A 10,171-nucleotide genomic window follows, 5' to 3' on the forward strand; every position below is an offset into this window, starting at 1 on the left:
TTGCAAACAACTTGGCCGATTTGTGCTTCTTCCAGGCAGCTCTTTTGCTCTTAAGTTGTTTTTGCTACTCTGTTCTGTTAGTCTCAGAGAGAGTCTCATCTTTTACTGTTTGCTCTGGCAGGGGAGGTGGTACCTAGTGAATCCAGTTGGTTTCAAGGACTTGCTGAAGCTCCTTTGAGTTGCTTCCTTTCTTGTTTAAGCTTTTCCCTGGCAAAGTAGAATGTTTCTAACTCAGAGGAAACACAACATACATATTCATACTTTGGTGGTAATCAACACTTCCCTAGTTGTTAATAAGACCCACTCTAAGTGAAGGAACTTGTGCCTTGTACAAGAAATGTAGCTAACTAATCATAGCTTGTGAAATCACGGATCTACAGAAGAACCTACAACCACAAGTTTAATAAACACTCAGAGTTTATAACTGCATTCCAAATATTTGTATTTATAAAACAACAGCTGGCTCTTTGTCCTTCCCCCTGCCCCCGAAGGAGGATCAGCCTTGCTAGGCCACACAAGAGGACATTGCAGCCAGTCCTGAAGAGACCTGATAAACTAGGGTAGGATGGAAGTGGAGGAGGACCTCCCCTATCAGTGGACTTAGAGAGGGACAGGGAGGAGATGAGGGAGACAGGGTGGGATTGGGAGGGAATGAGGGAGGGGGCTATGGCTGGGATACAAAGTAAATAAACTGTAATTAATATAAAAAATAAAAATTTAATTAAAAATAAGTAAACCCACAGCTAAATGTTGTCCTCACCTTTCATCAAAAAACATTTTATTTTGTTTTTATAAGAGTTCTATGAAGACATAAATTTGAAAGAATTATGTCTATCTCTGCAATGGAAGTTATGGTTTTCTTAAAAATCTCAGTTATTTTAAATAAACACGTTTCTGTCATAATCCCAAGTGTGGGGATTTAGTTTTTCCACAGCTGATGATTGCCTAGTGCAGTGGTGTGGTCTTTGACATCTGAAGCTATTTGAATTCTGAGAACTTTGAACATATAAATATGTAACCCAGAGGAAGTGGCACTGCCACTTGGAAGAGGCAGAGGAGGACTCCTTGATGTGTTTGCTAGTTCACTGGTTTGCTGTTTGCTGGTTACCTGGATTTCTGAATATCTTAATGACTGAGAATAGTATAACCCCCAAAAGAATCCTATGACCCTACTCAGCTGGAAAAATAAAGAAGTCTATGTCCCCTTTCCCTTCCAACCTTCTTTTTCCCTTATATGAGGTTGCGGGGGGGGGGGGTTGGAAGAGAGGTGTAAGCTCTAAGGAGCCCTGAAATAAAGAAGAGTTTGAAACACTAGTACCTACATATATCAGTACTTTTTTTCTTTTGGGACAGACCTTTTTAAAAACTGCCTAATATTTTAAAATTTGGTAAAGAATCATAGATGTTAGCAGCTCTAATTTCTAAACTAGGAGAACAGCATTGGATTTATGATTTTTTTCTTTATGATTATAACTGATACACAGTATTCCAACATGACACAAATTTGTACCTGGATGTGGCTTTTTATTTTATTCTTTGTTTTTGCTCTGGGCTTCATCCTATCTACAAACTTATGATTAGGTAAACTCTCAGCAACATCACCTGGAAAATCCCACATTCTTTATTTCCTCTCCTTTTTTTTTTTTAAGTTGCCAGTTATATATTTATAGAAAGATAATCCCCTGTCTTTAAATAGATATGTACATACAAATATGAACAAACTTAAAAAAATACAAACTCTTGGCTCAAAAGGGAGCCTCTGGGAACACCTTTATCCTTCCCTCACCCAAAAGCACCGGGCATAAGTCTTCCTTTTAGAAATTAATTAATTTTGGCCATCCTTGCAACAAGCCTGAAGTTAGGTGGCTTACACATAAAGTGAAAGTCAGAGGAAAAATTCAATTTCCACTCTGAATTATATATCTCCAAAATTAGGGCTATACGCGTTTTCTTTTAGCTTATATATCTAATGGGGTGGGGTTAAAATGGTTAAGAAATAAGATACACTCATTTAAAATAGGATGTGTTTAATTTGCTCTGAGAGCAAATGATAAGATAAAGGCATACAGAGCCTAGAGAAATTCCCACACCTCAGGAACATATTGTCTGGACTAGGTCCAAACCCTAAGTACTTTGCTCTAGCACCTCCTATTTCTTTGGTATTGCCAGGAAATAAGATTCAGTTTCTGATAGGGGACGTCTTCTTTTCCTTCCCTCTGACCCTAGTCAATCAGGTTTCATCAGGATTGGGAGGGGCATGCATGGAGAGGGTGGAGGAAGGGAGGGATTGGGACAGGAGGAGGGAGGGAACCAAAGGGGGGATGCAAAGTGAATAAAGTGTAATTAATAGAGAATTTTTTTTAAAAAAGATTCAGTTTCTGTGTTGGGGAAGAGGAAGAATAGGTCATGGGCTTCCTCTAAGTACTGAGTGAACAATTTAAAATTTTCCCATTTTAAAGTATTTAAAAATAAACAAGTCAAATTCCATCCTGTGCTTTACACAGCCCTTTTGACTCCCTGATATTGTGAGAAGGGGTGTCATCATTGGAAGGGCCACCTAACTTTCTTCTGCCATTTAGGTTTGGCTTCTCCCTTGGGTACTGAACTGTTGGGCCTGGAGGTCAAAGTGGTCCCTTGGCCAGGCTGAGGTACTGCAAAGAAGTTCCTATTGGACATTGGCCTTGGGGATACTTGAAAGTTCTGGTTTAAGAAATCCTGCAAGTCAGCAGGAGGGGTCTCTGAAGTGGTCCTCTGCCTACCACTGGTGCCAAGAACCGGTGAACCAAATGAGATGTGGTAAGAAAATCTGTGGGTATCTGGGTAGATTCCCACACGCTGGCATCCAGCCCACTTTGTGATGTCATAGACCTTTCCATCTGTCAGTCCAAAGTAGGTGATCTTGAGGCCCAACAGTCTTGGGCCAAAAGACTGTTTTTTTACTTTGCCCAAAAGTCTCCTTCATCAGCAGGATACAGCCTATTGCACTCAACACAATATCTGGCACTCTCAGGTTCCCGGTCCATTTCAAACCTCCTATGCTTTCCCTGGCATGGACTACACATCATAGTGTTCATTGCCTCCTGAGGTCGTCTTGTCCCTTTGGCAGTAACTCATTCACTGACTGGCTCCGTTTCATCTCATACTCCTTCCACCTCTCTAGGTTGCTGACAATATCCCAAGCGGCCCGCAAAACTAAGAAGGCCTTCTCAGCCTGAGTGAGGATGATGGTTTTTATCAGGATGAACCATCACTGCGAGCTACTGATGCTGTAGCTTCAACCCTAGCACATGAAAAGGGTTTAGTTCATCCTTAGGAACCCCAGTCATGGTCAAAAGTCGGGCCACTTCCTCTTCTGGCTGGCAGTAGTGTCTGTTACAGGTGCATTTCCCTGTTTATTAGTCTTCTGCTTGACCCAAGGCAACTCCATCCAGGCCCACCGAGCTAATCTTATCAGCTGCTGCCATGGCCTGTTATCTTTAAGCAAAGGCAAGCAAAGATGCAAGGCTGGAACATCGAGCCAAGAGAACAGCCCATGTGGTCTTATCCCTCCAGCCTAACCGCTCACCCAGTCCCACCAAAAACAGCCAGCACAGCTGCAGACAACCCAAAAAGAGGGCTAGAGCCAGGAGTAGGATAACACCCACTAGCTTGAAAGCTCTGACTTGGAAACTGGAACACCACATGAGCCTACTCCCCCAATCTCCCTGCCCAGACTCCCACTCAAACTCGAAAAAAGTCCCCATCACTGACTCTCAACTGCCTGCATGCATAAATGAAATGGCCACAAGTTTCTACATATTCTCCCGTCAGTACCAGAAGTTCAATCAGCCACCAGAAGCCTGCCTGTCCAAGCTGACACAGTTCCTCCACTGCCCACATTCCTAGGCCTCTGCACCTGTCTATCTGATTTCATTTTCGGCCCAGCCGATGATGACCAGGGGACCTGGGATCTCTGTGTCAACTATTCCGGGTATCCTCCTTGGTTTGAAAACTGTGCCTCTGCCTCTGGGATGGGGGTTTCTTTCCACTGGACACACTTAAAAAATCACTGGGAAATTTAAGAGGTTCCTCATCATCATACTCTTCTTCTCTCAACACTGGAGAGGTGAAATCGTGGCAAATATTGCTGGAAGAGCCATCTCCTTCCTCAGAGTAAGTCCCTTCAGGGAATGCAGGACTTCCCTGGCAGTTACAACCAGATGGAATGGAAAGAAAAGATGAGCTCACATCCTCCTAATACCTACTATCATTCTTTCTTGAGAGTTCCTGACTCATCTGAAGATGCCTCACTCTCATCAGGGTAGCCTCTTTCTCTAGGTATTCCTGGACCCCTTGCAGGACCATGGCTTGGATATGAGCAGTGTGCTGGGTTGGGGGGTTGTGTGTACTTAGGGCCAGAGTGCTCTTTGGGGCATTGTGTACCCTTAGGAGCAGTCTCTGTCGAGTCCCTGAGTCCTGAGAAGGAAAGTATTTCAGGGTCCACAGAGGGTACTGATATCTTGAGGCAGGCACCAGCACTGTGGTGAGCTCCACAAAACCCTTTCTCTGGGGTGCTTTTAGGCCATAACCCTGGGGCTTCCTGAGGATTTTAGGTCACAGCCATCATTGCCAAACAGCATCGGTAACTCCTCCCCATTTAAGCAGGTGTACTTAAGGCCAAGGGAGCCACAAGAGCAGCTCCCCTGGCCTATTTCCTCTCTTTAGTAGGTATTTTTTTCTATATGGATAGTATATATCTGCATGTGTAGTCCTCTAATTTTCTTCTACTTGGGTGATCTGTGCCAATTAACTTTTATATTATATCTTGGTGGTTTTTTTTTTTTTAATTATCTCCAAACATTTTATTAGCCTTTTTCTATTTTGTTACAATATAGCAGCTAATATGTCATTATAGGTTTTTCATCATTCCCTTTTTATAATATAATGTTATTTTTCTGGCATGCAATATGTTTCACCTTTCTTTTAAGGATGGGAAGATTTTAAGGTATTTGTCATTTTCTATTTTTTAATTTTTTTTATTAATTACACTTTATTCATTTTGTATCCCCCCATAAGCCCCTCCCTCCTCCCCTCCCGATCCCACCCTCCCTCCCCTTTCTGCATGCATGCCACTCCCCAAGTCCACTGATAGGGGAGGTTCTCCTCTCCTTTCTGACCTTATTCTATTAGTTCTCATCAAAATTGGCTGCATTGTCCTCTACCGTGGCCTGGTAAGGCTGCTCCCCCCTCAAGGGGAGGTGATCAAAGAGCAGGCCAATCAGATTATGTCAGAGGCAGTCCCTCTTCCCATTACTAGGGAACCCACTTGGACACTGAACTGCCATGGGCTACATCTGTGCAGGAGTTCTAGGTTATCTCCACGAATAGTCCTTGTTTGGAGTATGAGTCTCTGGGAAGTACCCTGTGTTCAAATTTTCTTGTTCTGTTGCTCTGCTTGTGGAGTTCCCGTCCCCTCCAGCTTTTACTATTTCCCACTTCTTACATAAAATTCCATTTACTCTGCCCATTAGTTGGCCATCAGGCTCAGCATCTGCTTTGACAGTCTATACTGCAGAGGCTTTCAGAGGCCCTCTGTGGCAGGTTTCAAGGTTGTTTCCTGTTTTCTTCTGGCTTTCAGAGGCCCTCTGTAGCAGATTCTGGGGTTGTTTCCTATTTTCTTTTTCTTCTGATGTCCATCTTCTTTGCCTTTCAGGATGGAGATTGAACATTTTAGTTAGGGTCTTCTCTTTTGCTTACTTTGTTTAGATGTACAGATTTTAGTGGGTTTATTCTATGTTGTATGTTTATATGAGTTTGTATATACCATGCGTGTCATTTTGCTTCTGGAACAACTCACTCAGGATGATCCTTTCCAGGTCTCACCATTTACCTGCAAATTTCATGATTTCCTTATTTTTCATTGCTGAGTAATACTCCATTGTATAGATGTACCACAGTTTCTGCATCCATTTTTCAGTTGAGGGTCATCTGGGCTATTTCCAGCTTCTGGCTATTACAAATAAAGCTGCTACAAACATGGTTGAGCAAATGTCCTTTTTGTGTACTTGAGCCTATTTTGGGTATATGCCTAGGAGTGATATGGCTGGATCTTGAGGAAGCGCTATTCCTAGTTGTCTGAGAAAGCACCAGATTGATTTCCAGAGTGGTTGTACAAGTTTACATTCCCACCAGCAGTGGAGAAGGGTTCCCCTTTCTCCACAACCTCTCCAGCATGTGTTGTCCCTTGAGTTTTTTATCTTGGCCATTCTGATGGGTGTAAGGTGAAATCTCAGGGTTGTTTTGATTTGCATTTCCCTAATGGCTAATGAGGTTGAGCATTTCTTTAACTGCTTCTCTGCCATTCGATATTCCTCTACAGAGAATTATCTCTTTAGCTCTGTTCCCCATTTTTTAAGTGGATTACTTGGTTTGCTGCTTTTCAGCTTGTTTAGTTCTTTATATATGTATATCAGATATGAGTCCTCCGTCAGATAAAGGGTTGGTGATGATTCTTTCCCAATCTGTAGGCAGTTGCTTTGTTTTGATGACAGTGTCCTTTGCTTTACAGAAGCTTTTCAATTTCATGAGGTCCCATTTATTGATTGTTGCTCTTAGAGCCTGTGCAGTTGGTGTTCTGTTCAGGAAGTTTTCTCCTGTACCAATGAGTTCTAGGGTATTCCCCACTTTTTTTTTCTAGCCTATTTAATGTGTCTGGTTTTATGTTGAGGTCTTTGATCCACTTGGACTTAAGTTTTGTGCAGGGTGATAAGTATGGATCTATTTTCATTTTTCTACATGTAGACATCCAGTTGGACCAGCACCACTTGTTGAAGATGCTATCTTTTTTCCATTGTATGGTTTTGGCATCTTTGTCAAAAATCAGGTGTCCGTAAGTGTGTGGGTTTATTTCTGGGTCTTCTGTTCGATTCCATGGATCCACCATTCTGTTTCTATGCCAGTACCATGCAGTTTTTATAACTGTTGCTCTATAGTACAGCTTGAGATCAGGGATGGAGATACCTTCAGAAGATCTTTTATTGTAGAGGATTGTTTTAGCAATTCTCGGTTTCTTGTTATTCCATACGAAGTTGAGAATTTTTCTTTCCAGGTCTGTAAAGAATTGTGTTGGCAATTTGATGGGAATTGCATTAGTTCTGTAGATTGCTTTTGGTAAGATGGCCATTTTTACTATGTTAATCCTGCCAAGCCATGAGCATGGGAGATCTTTCCATCTTCTCATATCTTCCTCTAATTCTTTCTTCAGAGACTTGAAATTTTTTTCATACAAGTCTTTGACTTGCTTGGTTAGGGTTACACAAAGGTACTTTATGTCATTTGTGGCTATTGTGAATGGTGTTGTTTCTCTAATTTCTTTCTCAGCCCTTTTGTCTTTTGTATACAGGAGTGCTACTGATTTTTTTTTTTGAGTTAATTTTGTATCCAGCCACTTTGCTGAAGGTGTTTATCAGCTGCAGGAGTTCCCTGGTAGAGTTTTTGGGGTCACTCATATATACTATCATATCATCTGCAAATAGTGATAATTTGACTTCTTCCTTTCCCGCCTGTATCCCCTTGATCTCCTTCAACTGTCTTATTGCTCTAGCAAGGACATCCAGCACTATGTTGAAGAGATATGGGGAGAGTGGGCAGCCTTGTCTTGTCCCTGATTTCAGTGGGATTGCTTTAAGTTTCTCTCCGTTCATTTTGATGTTGGCTATAGGCTTGCTGTATGTTGCCTTTACTATGTTTAGATATGTGCCTTGTATCCCTGATCTCTCCAGTACTTTAAACATGAATGGATGTTGGATTTTGTCAAATGCTTTTTCAGCATCTAGGGAGATTATCATGTGGTTTTTTTCTTTCAGTTTGTTAATATGGTTGATCACATTGATAGATTTCCGTATATTGAATCACCTCTGCATACCTGGGATGAAGCCTACTTGGTCATAGTGGATAATATCTTTGATGTGTTCTTGGATTCAGTTTGGAAGTATTTTGTTAAGTATTTTTGCATCAATGTTCATAAGGGAGATTGGCCTGAAATTCTCTTTCTTTGTTCAGTCTTTGTGAGGTTTAGGTACCAAGTTGACTGTGGCTTCATAGAATGAGTTTGGTAATGTTCCTTCTGTTTCTATTTTGTGGAATAGTTTGAAGAGAATTGGAGTTAGCTCTTCTCTGAAGGTCTGGTAGAATTCTGCGCTGAAGCCATCTGGTCCTGGGCTTTTTTTGGATGGGAGACTTTTGATGACTGCTTCTATTTCTTTGGGGGATATAGGACTATTTAATTGATTTACCTGGTCCTGATTCAGCTTTGGTAAGTAAAATCGATCAAGAAAATTGTCCATTTCATTTAGATTTTCAAATTTTGTTGAGTATAGACTTTTGAAGTAAGTCCTAATGATTGTTTGGATTTCCTCAGTGTCTGTAGTTATGTCCTCCTTTTCATTTCTGATTTTGTTGATTTGGGTGATGTCTCTCTGCCTTTTAGGTAGCTTGGCTAAGGGTTTGTCGATCTTGTTGATTTTCTCAAAGAACCAGCTCTTGGTTTCATTGATTCTTTGAATTGTTTTATTTGTTTCTAATTGATTGATTTCAGCCCTGAGTTTGATTATTTTCAGCTGTCTACTCCTTTTTGATGTGTCTGCTTCTTCTTTTTCTAGGGTTTTTAAGTGGGCCATTAAGTTGCTTGAATGACCTCTCTCAAATTTCTCCTTGAAGGCACTTAGTGCTATGAACTTTCCTCTTAGCACTGCTTTCATTGTGTCCCACAAGGTTGGGTATGTCATTTTCATTGAGTTCTAGAAAGGCTTTAATTTCTTTCTTTATTTCTTCCCTGACCCAGCTGTCATTTAGTAACAAGTTGTTTTGTTTCCATGTGTGTAGGCTTTTTGCTATTTCTGTTGTTGTTGAAGTCCAGCTTTATTCCGTGGTGATCAGACAGGATACAAGGGATTATTTCAGTCTTCTTGTATCTGTTGAGGCTTGCTTTGTTACCAACTATATGGTCTATTTTAGAGAAGGTTCCATGAGGTGCTGAGATGATAAATTCTTTTGTGTTTGGGTGTAAAGTTCTGTAAATGTCTGTGAGGTCCATTTGATTCATGACCTCTGTCAGAGATATTGTTTCTTTGTTTAATTTCTGTTTTGTTGACCTGTCCTTTGTTGACAGTGGGGTGTTGAAGTCTCCCACTATTAATATGTGGGGATCTATGTGAGGTTTAAATTTTATCAATGTTTCTTTTACAAATGTGAGTGCTCTTGTATTTGGGGCATAGATGTTCAGGATTGTGATGTCTTCCTGGTGGAATTTTCTCTTGATGAGTATGAAGTGTCCTTCCTCATCTCTTTTTATTAATTTTGGTTGAAAGTCTATTTTATCAGATATTAGAATGGCTACTCCTGCTTGTTTCTTGGGTCCATTTGCTTGGAAAGTCATCTTCCAACCTTTTGCCCTCAGGTAATGTCTATCTTTGTGTCTTAGGTGTGTTTCTTGTATGCAACAGATTGCTGGGTTTTGTTTACGTATCCATTCTGTTAATCTGTGTCTTTTTACTGGAGAGTTGAGTCCATTGATGTTGAGAGAGATTAATGACCAGTGGCTGTTAGATCCTTTGATTTTGATGTTGGCTGTGTTCATGAGGTTGTGTGTTTGGTTGCTTTTGTTTTACTGTAGTAAGGTTAATTATTTCCTGTGTTTTCTTGACAGAAGGTAATTTTCTTGGGTTGTATTTTCCCTTCCAGTGTCTTCTGTAATGCTGGATTTGTGTGTAAGTATTGTTGAAATTAGTTTTTGTCATTGAATATCTTGTTTTCTCCGTCTATGAGGACTGAGAGTTTTGCAGGGTATTGTAGCCTGGGCTGACATCTGTATTCTCTTAGGGTCTGCATGATATCTGTCCAGGCCCTTCTGGCTTTCATAGTTTCTGTTGAAAATTCAGGTGTGATTCTAATGGGTTTGCAATTATATGTTACTTTGCCTTTTTCCCTTGCAGCTTTTAGTATTTTTTCTTTGTTCTGTGTACTTACTGTTTTGATTATTATGTGGCGGGAGGATTTTCTTTTCTGGTCAAATTTGTTGGATGTTCTGTAGGCTTCATGTATCCTTATTGGCTTCTCCTTTAACTTGGGGAAATTTTCTTCAATGATTTTGTTGAAAATATTTTCTGGACCTTGGAGAAGGGAGTCTTCTTTT

The 10,171-nt window shown here is 40.8% G+C and overlaps 1 pseudogene; it reads right to left on the reverse strand.

Annotated features, from left to right (window-relative positions):
• Positions 1-2,541: 2,541 nt before the first annotated feature.
• Positions 2,542-6,341, reverse strand: LOC129669368 (dnaJ homolog subfamily C member 14-like; annotated as a pseudogene).
• Positions 6,342-10,171: the final 3,830 nt, after the last annotated feature.

This window comes from Psammomys obesus, unplaced genomic scaffold (genome assembly GCF_907164565.1).
Source record: "Psammomys obesus unplaced genomic scaffold, mPsaObe1.curated_primary_1811, whole genome shotgun sequence".
In the NCBI taxonomy this organism is placed as follows: domain Eukaryota; kingdom Metazoa; phylum Chordata; class Mammalia; order Rodentia; family Muridae; genus Psammomys; species Psammomys obesus.